A 14,493-nucleotide genomic window follows, 5' to 3' on the forward strand; every position below is an offset into this window, starting at 1 on the left:
CCAAATAATGATATTTTAACTCTGTTATTCCTTCTGCATTTATTAATTAACATTTTACTGAAAAGGTCTTTCCCTCTCTCTTATTATGTACCTCTGTCAATATGGATCCATGGATTTTCATTTTATTCAATGGGTTATAATCCATTACTATCATTATTTATTTTTATGTTCAGATTGTCCCAGATTTGGTCAGCAGGAGCCTGTTCAAACTGGCTACTGTGCTGTCATTCGACTTGTGCACAAGATGGCCCACGGTTATTCTTACAGCCATTTTTCTAAGGATCCCTGGCTCTTTTCTGTGGGCTGTGATATTAGAACCTAAGATCTGGAAGCTGGGTGTGCTCTTGCCACTGAGGTGTCATAACTCATGTCCTTTTAGTGGACAGACTGGGGGAAATATCCATTTCATATCATTCTTGCCTTTCACAAATTTATATTTGTAACTCCTTTCTCTCACTCTGAGAAGGCTGGATCCCAACAAAATTAATATATTTACTCCTTTGATCAATTCTACAATACACCCAATCTTGCTTTAGAATTACTATACCCACACCACTATTAACAATAAACTAACTAACCTATTAAGCTGTAGGTAGGGCAGATGTAAGCCGAGGAGAGTCCCTGACACAAGTTGCTCCTGCTGGAAGCTAGAACTAGAGCAAGCCACAGGGAGACCCAGGACAAGCCAGACCTTGGAGGGTGGCGGTAGCTAGGGTGGTGTGAAGCTGAGGAGTCTGGGGGCAGACTTCTCAGGGCCCTGGAACATGGAGCTGGAGCAGGCTGCCGGGAGACCCGGGGATAAGCAGCATATATTTTGGGGCCCTGAGGACACTGGGATGGCATGGGCGTGCAGGCAGAGCACCTGGATCAAGCTCCTGCCCCTGCGATCAAGGGGGAATGGAAGGGTCACAAAAGGCAGCCTGGTGCTTCCAACCACGGAGAGCCAGAGAGCATTCCAGCAGCTGCCCTCCCACTTGACAGATGCTCTAGGATTTGTAAAGGGATCTCCTTCCTGTCTAGCCTAGGTGTCCTTTAACCACTGTATTGTTTTTCCCTGCTGTGCCCCAGGGCAGGCAAGTCTGTGTGGGACCTCCCAGGCCCCTCTGGAGTGCGGGGCAGTGTGTTGGCTGGGGTGTCCACAGTGTGGTGTCACTGGCTCTCCTACATGTGCCTGTGTAGTCTCTCTCTTGTTGGTTGTGCAGAAGCTGTTCGGTCAGCTCTCAGTTCTTCGTTAGGGGGAATCACTCTGGCTGTAGGTGTAAATGTGACGTGTTCCTGGAAAAGGAGGTGAGTTCAGCCTCTTCCCTCACTGCCATCTTGGACCAGAAGCTCCCAGTGCAATGGCTTGATAAGCCCTTCATAGATAGACCAACATCAACAACCTGGTAGAAAACATTTTGTGCTCTGAGCATTAGCATTGTTATTTTCTCCTGTCACTAGGTCCTTGGTGATGGCATTTAGCTTTGCAGTTTAAAGAAATATAATCCCAGTCTCAGAACGGTGTTTCATTTTTTTAAATTAAAATATTGCTCGCCTGATAGCCTGGTTTTCATTAGGAGCATCTATATTTCTTCCAGCTTATGAACTTAGAGCCATTCCTATTCATGTAATTACAATCCAGTTATCTTTAGTGTCCCCATTGCCACTGCAAAAGTCAATGCAGGATTCATGAGTTGCTATTGTCAAATACAGATGGGAAAGTTGTTGTCATCATTCCAGTTATCAAAGGAAGGAAGAGTCTCTTATAAACTATCCTATACAATTTATTTCTCCAGAATGAATCAATATGAGAATACTACACCAGGTTGTATTGGGAACTATATATCTCAAGACCATGGAGAAATAATTCTGCATAGAAATAGTCATAAGGTAGCCATGGCATTAGGAATAGGAGAATGGGCATATGTTCCTTCCTCAGGCGATAATGCATTAGCATCATCTCAAATGGGAAAAGAAAACCTCTCATTATTTCCAGAAACCTTCAAGGAAAGAGCGATTTCTATGTCAAGAGAAATCGAATACAAAAATACTGTTTAAGACATTAGTTATGGTGTACAATAAGGGTTTTAAAGATGAGAATTGAACACATATATATTTATGAAAATGTGATCATCTTTAGGGATATAAGTAATACTTCTAAAACATAGAAAATTAATAGTGTGTCAGGTAAATTATGGAAGAATACATTTCTAATGGGCTTTTAAAACTCTTATAAACATTGGAAAGCCTAAACAGAAAGAATATACTCACACTCTAACTTTCCGTGGTCCTTTTTAGAATTTCTGGCATGATGCCTAAGCCTTGGGTTAAGTCCCCTTCAAGTTGCTTTGATAGCCTACACTGGGCATTAAAGGGAAGTCTGTTAATGGCATTAAAGGGAAGTCTGTTAATGGCATTAAAGGGAAGTCTGTTAATGGAAAGACCTGCTCCTTACTATAAGCAGCTCAGAGTCTAGTGAGGACCATTGACGTTTAAAAACAGAAAATATGACATCAATACCACAGCAAAGGCATGCACAGAGGCCAAGTCTTCCAGAAGCCAGTGCAACTACCTCCATCGGGACTGATAGCAGGGGGGAGTATGAGGTTAAGAAAGCTGAATCTAGAGGGAAGGTGGCATGTGCAGGCAGAGGAGTGCAGACTCCGTGTGTGCATGGACCACGTCTATTTTGTTCACCATTCAATCCCCTGCACACGCCTTGGCCTGCCACAGAGAAGGTATTCAGTAGGTGTTTATCTTTGCTGGTCAATGAATGAGTGAAAATGGAAGAGTATTCTACTCAGAGAACACAATGAAATCAAGGACCCAAATATGTAGAGAACAGGGCTTTTTTGCTTTCAGGAAACATCTCCAGTGCAGGTGCTGGGGATGTGTGTTCCTGTGATAAGTGAAATGACCGGATAGGTTGGGCCAAGTGAGAAATAGCTGTTTGTAACATGAAAAGAAGGTTAGTTTACCTTAGGGGGAATAGAGAGCTTTGAAGCTGGGGGCAGCCATGTGAGTTCTGCCCTTCGAGAAGCTTTCTGTGGCAAGACTGTGAAGGGGATAGGGTATGGACCTAAGTGGACTCTTTGATGATCAGACTTTGGGGATGAGAGAAAGAGGAGTGTAGAAAATGCCTCTGCTACAGTGAACAAGTCCTCTGATGCCACTGATGGAGATGGGGAACACAGGAGAGGAATACGTTTGTAATGGAGAAAAGTAAGATAATTTGGGTGCATTTTTGGCAATAAAGATTGAGATCAGAGTTTAGGAGAGGTCTTTGAACAATGAATCTATGGTCTTTCTAGAATCTAATGCATAAAATTTCAGCTTTATGTAAAAAAAAAAAAAAATTAAGGTCTAACTTTTTGCTCTACAAAATGCTCTTTATAAGAAATACCACAAAAGTATTTTACATAATGCACATTTAAGATATGTTTTGATTTTTAACAATTATAAATCTCTTCTTAGGAATGAACATGTTATATGGTGTGTGTTATGATTATAATAAATTGCACCTGTTCTTGGCCAGGTTTTTACACTAGGTAATTTAACACAGAATGGTTATGTAGAAAAAGCTGTATCTATTTCATCTAGCTATAAACAGAAGGATATTTACATTTATAATATTGGTCTGTTCTCTTCTTGAAGTAGATGGGACATTCTATTGAATGAAAATAAATGCCATGTGGTTTAGCTTTGATTTTGAATTATAAGTCAAAAATATTCAAATATTAATACTTCTGAGGGGGAATGGTTTTAAATAAATTTCAAAGAGAGAAAAAATGAAGGATTTCGTTTTTTGTTTTGTTTTTTGTTGTTTTTTTTAATAATTTGCATCACTTTTTGCCATGTTCCTACTAAAAAAATTAGATTTCTAGTGAAATTTACTACAATTTCATACAATTGAATCCACATTTGCTTAGTAAAAAATTAAGGATTTTTTTCTAAATTTAATTAAAATCTTTTTGTTAATACGATGAAATCAATCCAAGATGATCAATAAGCTTACTTCATCTTTTAGAATTATATACTTATTTAATTTTTAAAAAATTATACAGCATGTTTTTCTCTAAAGTCAATGACATACACACTGCTTTATATAAAACTAGAGGCCTGGTGTACAAAATTCGTTCACGGGTAGGGTCCTTAGGCCTGGCTGGCAATCAGGGCTGGCCAGGGCCTTCCTTCATTCTGCGCCTCCCACTGGTGGTTAGCACATGTCATAGCAAGTGATCAAACTCCCAGTCTCCCTGTCAAACTCTTGAGGGTACAATTTGCATATTAGCCTTTTATATATATAGACTAGAGGCCCGGTGCACAAAAATTTGTGCACTCGAGGGGGAGGGAGGGAGTCCCTCAGCCCGGCCTGTGCCCTCTCGCAGTCTAGGACCCCTCGGGAGATAACGACCTGCTGGCTTAGGCCTGCTTCTGGGTGGCAGAGGGCAGGCCCAATCCCTAGGTGCAGACCCTGGTCGGGCTCAGAGCAGGGCCGATTGGGGAGTTGGGACGCTGCCCCCTGTCATGCACAGAGCAAGGCGGATTGGGAGGTTGCGATGCCACCCTCAGTCACGCTCAGGGTAGGGCCGATTGGGGGGTTGGGGCACCGCCCCCTGTCACACTCAAGACAGGGTCGATGGGGAGGTTGCAGCGCCACCCCCTGTCATGCACAGAGCAGGGCCAATCAGGGGGTTGGGGCACTGCCCCCTGTCACGCACAGAGCAGGGCGGGTCAGGGGGTTGGGGCCCCGCATTCTATCACCCACAGAGAAGGGTCGATCAGGGGGTTGGGGAGCTCCCCCCTGTCATGCACAGAGCAGGGCGGGTCAGGGGGTTGGGGCACCGCCACTGTCACACTCAGGGCAGGGCTGATGGGGAGGTTATGACTCTACCCCACCACACACAGAGCAGGGCCCGTGGGGTGGGGGGTTTGGGGTGCTGCACCCTGTCACGCAAAGAGCCGCAGGGTGATCAGGGGGTTGGGAAGCTCCCCCCTATCAGACACAGAGCAGGGCCGATCAGGGGGTCAGGGCACCTTCCCCTGTCACAAACAGAGCAGGGCCGATAGGGAGGTTGTGGCCCCACCCCCTGTCGCACACAGAGCCGCAGGGTGATCAGGGGGTTTGGGCGCTGCCCCCTGTCACGCTGATCCCGGTGCCGGGAGGCCTCTTAGCTCTGCTGATCCCGGTGCTGGGAGGCATATTACCCTTTTACTACATAGAATAGAGGCCTGGTGCATGGGTGGGGGCTGGCTGGTTTGCCCTGAAGGGTGTCCTGGATCAGGGTGGGGGTCCCCACTGGGGTGGCTGGCCAGCCTGGATGAGGGGCTGAGGGCTGTTTTCAGGCCGACTGAAGCTCCCAACTGCTCCTTTTTTTCTTTTTTTCTTTTTTATTCTGGGCCAGCTTTAGCTCTGAGGCTTGGCTCCAGCTCTGAGGCCTCAGCTGCTGAAAGAAGGTATCTGGTTTGTTTAGGTTCTATAATCGAAACTCTGTATCAATCCAGCTCTGAGATCCCAGCCCACTGAAAGCTGGTTTCCGGGGTTTTGTTTAGCTTCTATATTTGTTACAATGTTTCTTAAACTGCAGGCTCAGAGGCCGGCAAGGCAGGCGGGGAACGTTGCAGTCCTCCATCACTGAAGCAAGCAAGCCTCATGTTCAGTTTAAGCTGCCTGACTGCTGGCTGCCATCTTGGCTGGCAGTTAATTTGCATATCGCCCTGATTAGCCAATGGGAAGGGTAGCAGTCGTATGCCAATTACCTTGTTCCTCTTTTATTAGATAGGATTAGGTGTTTAGTAAGCAGAAAGTTCCCAATAGTAGGAGAAAATTAAGAATTACCACCAAATAAGTTCTAAATTTGGTGATAAAAATAATATTTAAAAATATACATTTAACATTTGCTCAGATATTACCTTTTTTATGAGGCCTACCCTGACCAACCTGTTTTCATTGTAGCTAATACATCCCTCCTCTTAATCCCCCTAAATCTGCCCTGCTTTTTCCAAAACATATATTACCTTCTTAAAACTTCAATTTACTTAATTTTTATTTGCTTTTTAATTCTCTGTTTTCTCCACTAAAATCTTTGTCCATTTGTTAATTGTATCTCAAATATCTAATTACCTGCCATAGTGTATTTGCTGATTGAATGAATAAGTTCAGTAAAAATTTCTCTTAATTACAATTCAATTTAAAAACTCATTCTGAACATAAATGTTAATAATAGAAGAAGCAAACTGATAAAGTTTGTAAGCTAAAACCATGGATCAGATTAATATCACCTTTTTAAAGTTTTATTGAGATATATTTGCACATAACGTGTAAGTTTAAAGTGCATAACGTGTTGATTTGATACACTTACATATTGCAAAATGATTACCACCATAGTGCTAGTTAACACTTCCACCATGTTGTATAATTAATTGTGTGTGCATGCATGTGTTTTGAAAACATTTAAGTTCTACTCTCTTTAAAACTTTCAAGTATATTAGTATTTTTATAATGTTGTACATTAGATCCCCAGTACTTGCTCATCTTAAAACTGGAAGTTGTATCCTTTGAACATCTCCCCATTTTCCTCATCCCCAGTCCCTAGTACCACTCTACTCTGTTTCTATGAAATTCCACATATAAATGATTCCATGCAGTATTTGTCTTTCTCTGTCCTCTTAGCATAATGCTTTTACAATGATAGCCATTCTAACAGGGGTGAGATGATATCTCATATGGTTTTGATTTGTATTCATCTGATGGTAAATGATGTTGAACACTTTTTCACAGATCTGTTGACCATTTGTATATCTTTTTTTTTTGTAAAAATGTGTATTCAGTTTCTCTCCCTTTTTTAAATTACACTGTCTGTGTTCTTTTTTTCCTCTTGAGGTGTTTGAGTTCTTTATGTATTTTGGACATTAACCCTTTATCAGATAGGTATATGATTTGCAAATACTTTATCCCGTTCCATAGGTTGCCTTGCCATTTTGTTAATTTTTTTTTTTTTTGCCATGCAGAAGCTTTTTAGTTTGCTGTAGTGCCACTTATTAATTTTTGCTTTTGATGTCATAGCTAAAAAAAAAAAAAAAAATCCTTGCCAAGAACAATGTAAAGGAGCTTTTCCTCCATGTTTTCTTCCAGATATGGTTACAGTTCTTATGTTTAGGTCTGTAATCCATTTCAAATTAATTTTTTAAAAAATATTTTTATTGATTTTAGAGAGGAAGGGAGAGGGAGAGAGACATAGAAACATCAATGATGAGAGACAATCATCCATCAGCTGCCTCTTGCATGCCCCCTTCCCCTGGGGACTGAGCCTGCCACCCAGTCATATGCTCTGGCAAGGAACTGAACCCTGACCTCCTGGTTCGATGCTCAACCACTGAGGGTGACGCTCAACTACTGAGCCACGCCAGCCAGGTTCAAGTTAATTTTTGTGAGTGTTATAACACAAGGGTCCAAATTCATTTTCCTGTATGTGGATATCCAGTTTTCCCAACACCATTTATTGATTACTATAGCTTTCTAGTATAGTTTGAAATCAGGATGTGTGATATATCCCAGCTTTGTTTTTTCTCAGAATTGCTTTGGCTATTCGGTGAGGTTAGTTTTATTTTTGATGGAAAGAAATCAAGAGTTTGGAACTAAAAAAATTTTTAGCCCTAAAATTCTTGTTAATAGAACTGCAAAATTCTGATAAAGATAATAACGAAGATAATTTTGCCATTGCTACTGCTGCTGCTAATGGTGATAATTACAGGTGGTTTTGAAAATGATGAATATTCAGTAGTACCTCAGATTCCAGGGACTGATTAAGGAGTACTCATATCTAAGAGTCAGAGTCCTACACTGCACACCTAGAAAACAGATGTTTCCCATGACTCACCAAGTTACCACGGCCCTAACATTAGCAGAGCTCTTTACTTGTGCCCAGAATAAAAGTGGTAGGGAGGTATACAGCTAATAGAGCCTGCATTACTCCAAAAGTAGCTGAAATATTTTAAGAAAATAAAAAGAAACAAGATGAAAAAAGACCCAAAAAGGACATTGATAGTGCATGGGGCCATACACTTGTCAGGTTCCAGTGGGGAAACTGGGAGACCAATCGTCACATTATTTTCTGAAAAATTAGTCCCAGAAGTTAAGTTTTACATACCCAGTGAAGAACCAAGTGACTAGATTTCTCCCTTCCTTATAAGCACTAGTATTATTCAAAGAGGTACCCCAGGTTTTTGCACTCGCTCAATTTCTAAACTTCCAGCCATCTTGGAATTAAAGGAATTGGAAAATCAGTATGCTTTTAGTAAAAGGCCTGAGATCATTGGTTTTTTTTATTCATCTTATATAATTTGTAGTTCCCTAAATGGAAAAAGTTATAAGGAAAATATTTCTTGAACAAATCAAATCTTGCTTTTAATTAGGTATTATTTAATTTGGGGATGAAAATTATTATTATTTAAAACCAAATCCTGTAATTTAGCATTCTTAAATGTTCCCTAAGAATTCAAAGAACCATATAACAGTAAAAAGCATGGTTCATGATATCGGAGATGAGGGGCATTAGTTCTCCCAAGTGAAGTAATAGTAATTCTAAAGTAGCTAGCCCCTAGATCAAATATGAAAAAGGTATTTTAGATCAGACCAGGCAGATTCTATAATCCAAAGTTGGTTCTCCTGGATTACATTTTCCTTTTCCTATACTGGGTGACATTGTGTGACAAAGCCAATTGTTAGTGTTGCTCAGTCCTTATCTGATACAACCTAGGTGTATCCTTTAATTCATCCAGCCAAATCCTATGGGGGGAGGGGGGGGGAGAGAGAGAGAGAGAGAGAGAGAGAGAGAGAACGAACCACACATTCTTTAGGAACAGCAGCAAAAAGACAAGATAAATGTTGGTGAGGATGTGGAGAAAAGGGAGACCATATAAATTGATGCAGCCACTATGGACAACAATATGGGGGTTCCTCAAAAAATGAAAAATGCAACTACCCTATGATCCAGCAGTCAATCCCATTTCGGGGGATTTACCCAAAGAATATTAAATCACTCTCTCAAAGAGATTATCTGAACTTCTATATCCCTTATAAATCACTCACTAGTCAAGATATGGACACAACCTAAGTGTCCACCAATAGATGAAAGGATAAAAAGATGTGGTATGCATATACACTGGAAAATTACTCAGCCACGAGAAAGGAGGAAATTCTGTCATTTGTGACAATGTGATAAACCTTGAAAGCATTATTTTAAGTGAAATAAGCCAGAGACAGACAAATACTGCCTTGTATCCTTTATATATGTAATATATATTAAAAAAGAAAACTCATAGAAGCAAAGAGGAGAAAAGTGGTTGCCCGGGGTGATGGGTGGAGTAAATAGAGAAGGGTTCATAACAAGGTACAATCTCTTGGCTATGAGATGAATAAGGTCTGAGCATCAAATGTAAAATATGATGCCCATAGTTGATAACACTGTTGTATGTTTGGGATTGGCTAGGGTAGTGGTACTTGAATGTCTCACCACTAAAAAACAAAGAGATGTGCGAAGTGATGGCTGCCTTATTGGCTAGATGGGGTAATCCTATATAATGAAAGGCTAATATGAAAATTGTCCCCTTGACTGAGAGTTTGATAGGGAGTTTAACCAGGCTGGGCCGACCTGCCAACTGCCCATGGCCCCTCCACCTGGCCGGCCCTATCGGCCCCGATTGGGGCAGGCTGGCTGGACCCAACTCATGCACAAATTTGTGCACCGGTCCTCTATTCTTTTAATAATATATATGTGTTTCAGATCACTATGATGTTCACTTTAAGTATCTTACAATGTTATTTGTCAATTTTACCTGAACAAAGTTGAAAAAAATATTGTGGGATAAAGTGTACATCCTGGTGGTGTAATATGTATTCATGATATAGAGGCTCCCCATCTGGTTGACTACACATACATCACCTCATTTATTTACTTACTTATTTGCTTATTTATTTTGGTGAAAATTTTGAGTTCTACTCTCTTGGGACACTTCAATTGTGCTGTGTAGTGTTATCAACTGTAGCTGCCATGTTTTGCATTGGATCCTCAGTCCATGTTCATCTTATAGCTGAAAGTCTGTACCCCTTACTTGGACTTTTTTAATCTGGCAGTTTTCTGTGCCTCTGGGAACACAGGATGAAGCTGAACTTTTAAAAAACAAATCATAACTCTTCTACTCATTAATCCAATTTATGAGAACTCATTCCATACAACCGAATATCTAGAAGTCTCATTTTCAATAGTGTTATATCAGAAGAAACGACCAAATTTCTGGCATGTAATGGAAATCCAATATGCTCTGCCAAGAGCCTAGACTAGAGTGAAGGGAACTGCCTGGATATAGACCAGCAGGGAAACCTAATCCATCTGAAATTCTGCCAGGTGTGTTTCTGAAAGAAGAAAGAAGGGGGTGGCAACAGTTGGTGAGGTAAATTTGAATATTTTATTTAACATTCATTAAGACAAGGAATCATGGCAGCAACTGGTAAACATGAACTCATTCCAGATTTCCATTTTTATCATAGACAAAGCCTAGCTCTGTTGATGGGTATAATTAGCGGTGTTTCCACAAAACATTTTGTTTTTTAAAAAATTATTGACTGTTGATGATATCTTGTCTTCATATTTCTTCAAGCAAATAGCATAAGTTCACCCATGTTGAAAGCATCTGTGCTTTCCTCTAACTATTCAGTAAACCTCCCAAAATATAATGAAACAAATATAAGAAAAATATAAGAAACAAAATATAATGTATGTTGTTTCTTAAAATCCTCAGCAATGTTTTTATGCATCTTCCAATGCTATTTCCTAAGCAAGAAATATGTTTACTTTGTTCCTAAATTGTATTTTATATATTTTGATTATGAAATATTTCATACATATTTATGAAATATAACAAAAAAAATAAGGAGTAATAAAATGAATAAAATAGGATATACCATACATACCTCAGCTTAAGAAACAGAATGTGCCCTGGCCAGTGTTCAGTGGTTAGAGCATTGGCCCACACACCAAAGGGTCTCAGGTTCAATTCTGGTCAAGGATACCTACCTGGGTTGCAGGTTTGATCCCTGGTCCTCGGTCCGGGCATGTGCAGGAGGCAACCAATCAATGTGTCTCTCACACATGTTTCTCTCTCTCTCTCTCTCTCTCTCTCTCTCTCTCTCTCTCTCTCTCCCTCCCTCCCTCCCTTCTACTCTCTTTAAAAATCAATGGAAAAAAATATCCTCAGGTGAGGATTAACAAAAAATAAATAAAAGAAAACAACAGAATATAACCATTTCTAGAAATCTCCATGTGCCCATCTTTGATTCTTTCTCCTTTCCTCATGCAATTATATTCTCTCCTTATTGGGTTAGCCATAGTCCAGAATTTTGTGTTAATAGTTCTCTTATTTTCTTTTCAGCATTATCACTTGTATTAGTTACTTGTTCACTATGACAACCACCCTAAATAGCAATAGTTTTAATGAGGTAAAAACAGACTGGTATGTTGTCTTCACAATCAAGATGACCCTGACTCTTCCCACCCCGCTCTGCCCTCCTCAAAGTCTGTTAGATCAAGTTTGCTAGTTGTACCTTTCAAATAGTCTGTGACTTAACCAATTTCTTTCTGCTTCACCCAGCAATTGATGAAACTGTTTTTGTTAAAATCTCCCTCTATGATGTGGATATGTCTATTTCTTCTGCAACTCAGTCAGTTCAGGTTTCTATATATTTTTATATTATTTAGATTATGTTATTATGTCCTCACCAATTTGGAATGTTTAAATATTACTGATTAATTAACACTTTCACCATTTTGCAGTGCCCCTCTCAATCTATACTAATATTCTGGGGTTTTAGAGTTTATTTGTCTGATGATGATGCTTTTTTAGGCTTGTACCTGGCATTTTTTATTTTTAATATTTCTGTGTCATTATATTTTAGATGTACCTCTTATGAAACAAACACTGGCTTTTGCATGTTTATCCAGGTTGAACATTTTTACCTGAAAAGTTTGATTCAGTTGAACTTTTGCAATTTTATGAATTCTGAATTTCTAATGCCAGATTTCTATGTTTTCCAATATTTTTTCTCTGTTTACTAATTCTTTTCTCATTAATTCCTTTAATAGTGTGTGTGTGTGTGTGTGTGTGTGTGTGTGTGTGTGTGTGTGTGAAATCTATGTATTATTCTTTTACAACAATTCTTGAGAATTTTCAGCCATTATTTCCTCTGGATCTTGGTTTGCTGGATGAAGCAGAAATTTCAACCTGCATAAACATGCAAAAGCCAGTGTTTGCTTCAAACTTTCTCACTCAGTCTTCCAACTTTCATAACATCTCATTTTTCTTCTCTATGTCTTGCTGGACTACACTATGAATAACACTTTCAGATCTGTCTTCCAATTATTTAGTTCTCCCTTCAGCTATGTCTATTTTGTAGTTTAACCCATCCACAGAGTTTTTATTTATTCATCTTAATATATCAGCTCTATTGAATTACTAGAGGCCCAGTGCACGAAATTCATGCATGGGCAGGGTCCCTGGTGGCTTCCAGTTGCCAGCCGGGGCCTTTCTTTGTTCCACACCACCACCTGGCCAGATCATAGTGAGTGATCAAACTCCCGGTCAGTAGAACCCCTGAGGGGACACTTTGCATATTAGGCTTTTATATATATAGATATTCATATGCCATATAATTCACCCATTAAAGTATGCCAGTCTGTCATTTTTGGTATATTTACAGTTATGCAACCATCAGCACGATTTTATTTTATTAATTGAATTTATTGGAGTGACGTTGGCTCATAAAACCGTATAGGTTTCAAGCACACAACTCAATAAAACATCTGCACACTGCATTGATCTTTTCATACCCATTTTCCCCCACATTGCCTATCTCCAAGTACTCCTTGCCCCCCTTTCCCTCTGGCTATCACCACACTCTTGTCTGTGGCTATGTGTTCCATATATGTTTTTTGTTTAATCCTTCACCTTCATTCATCCAGTCCCCCAATGCCCGTCCTCTCTCACAGCTGTCAGTCTGTTCTATGTAACCATGCCTCTGTTTTTATTTTGTTCATCAGCTTATTTTGTTCATTAGATTCCACATATAAGTGAGATCATGTGGTATTTTTCTTTCTCTGACTGGCTTATTTCACTAAGCATAATAATCTCCCCGTCCATCCATACTATACAGTTTATAGATGGAATGTCTGTAAAATTTCTGAGTGTCTCTGAGGTCTGCCTCCACCTGTCTGCTACTCTGCCTCCCCCTGAGGTTGCCTGGTCTTCCTCCAGAGCCTTCTGAAGAAAGACTGCAGAGTGGAACCCAGGCTGGCCACAACCCACAAACTCTGCCACCGGGTTTGTTAGGGGAGGGTGGCTTGGGTCCAGAGGGTGAGTCTAGTGGGCCTCCTACTTGAGGGCTGTGTGGTCAGGCACTCAATGAGGGGAATGTGGACCCTACTCCAGAGCCAAGCCACAAAGTCTCTGCCAGAGTCTCCAACTCTAGTTCCCCCAGGAGGGGCATCCTGCAGGTTCAGGTTGGTAGCAGCAAGTCATCCCCTCTGCAGGAGCAAGGTCAGCCAGGTGGTGCCACTGGGGCTTGGAGGATAGGAGTGGGGAGGAGATCAAGAGTCTCCCATTGGGGTGTTGCCCTCAGGAGGGGACCAAGCACTTCATCCTGGTCCAAGACAAGCTCCTCTGAAGGAGACAAACTTGGAATATCCCAGTTCTGAGCAACCCTTCCTTCCCCATCATTGGGACTTTGGGGGGGGGGTGGGGGATCCAAGTCTCCCATTGGGGATGTTGACAACAACCTGTAGGAGAGGGGTGGACACTTCTTCCCCTTCCCAGGATAGGTGGACTGAGCTTGCAGGAAAGATAGGAGTGCCAAACAACTACCTCCCCCCCCCCCCCCCCCGCCACCCACCACCAAACCCAGCCCTGGCCAGTCTGATTCTTGGATAAAAGCCTCCCTGGGAGACAGTGCACCTAAGGTGCCAGCTCTGTGCTGTACTGTAATCCTTTTCATGGCTGAACTCAGCAGGGCAGGCCACTGTGATCCAAGAGGTGGAGGTGGGAGGGGAGTGCTGGCTGTATGCTGAAGGTGGGGAAGAATGGTCCCCTTTCCAAAGCCTCACAGTTCAGTCACTGTCTGAGTCTCCACCAAGAGCTTCTCCAGAAAAAGAGCCCCCCACCCCCCAAATCCCTGCTGAGTGCAGCCAGCAGATCCCTCTGCAGCACCCGAGTACGGCAGATGGGAGTCACCAGTAGTTGAAAACTGGAAAGTGCACTGTCCAGGCTGGTGTTAACAATAGGAGTGCTTGGCTCTGGGAAGACAGCATCTGAGTTTCTAGCAAACTCCCTTCTCTCCCAGGCAGACTGAATCCCCACAGATTTTCACCACCAGGTGCTATCCTCTTTGTGTCTCTGTTGCTTGGTGTTGGGGATCCCTGCATGGGTTTCAGACCTCATGCTCATGGGGGAGAGAGTTTTGCAGCC

The 14,493-nt window shown here is 41.3% G+C and overlaps 1 protein-coding gene across 2 annotated transcripts in view; it reads left to right on the plus strand.

Annotated features, from left to right (window-relative positions):
* SLC13A1 (solute carrier family 13 member 1) overlaps positions 1-14,493 on the plus strand; it is a 118,177-nt gene that overhangs the window by 40,757 nt on the left and 62,927 nt on the right. The window lies entirely within an intron of this gene.

Source organism: Myotis myotis, unplaced genomic scaffold, assembly GCF_014108235.1.
Source record: "Myotis myotis isolate mMyoMyo1 unplaced genomic scaffold, mMyoMyo1.p scaffold_m19_p_11, whole genome shotgun sequence".
In the NCBI taxonomy this organism is placed as follows: Eukaryota; Metazoa; Chordata; class Mammalia; order Chiroptera; family Vespertilionidae; genus Myotis; species Myotis myotis.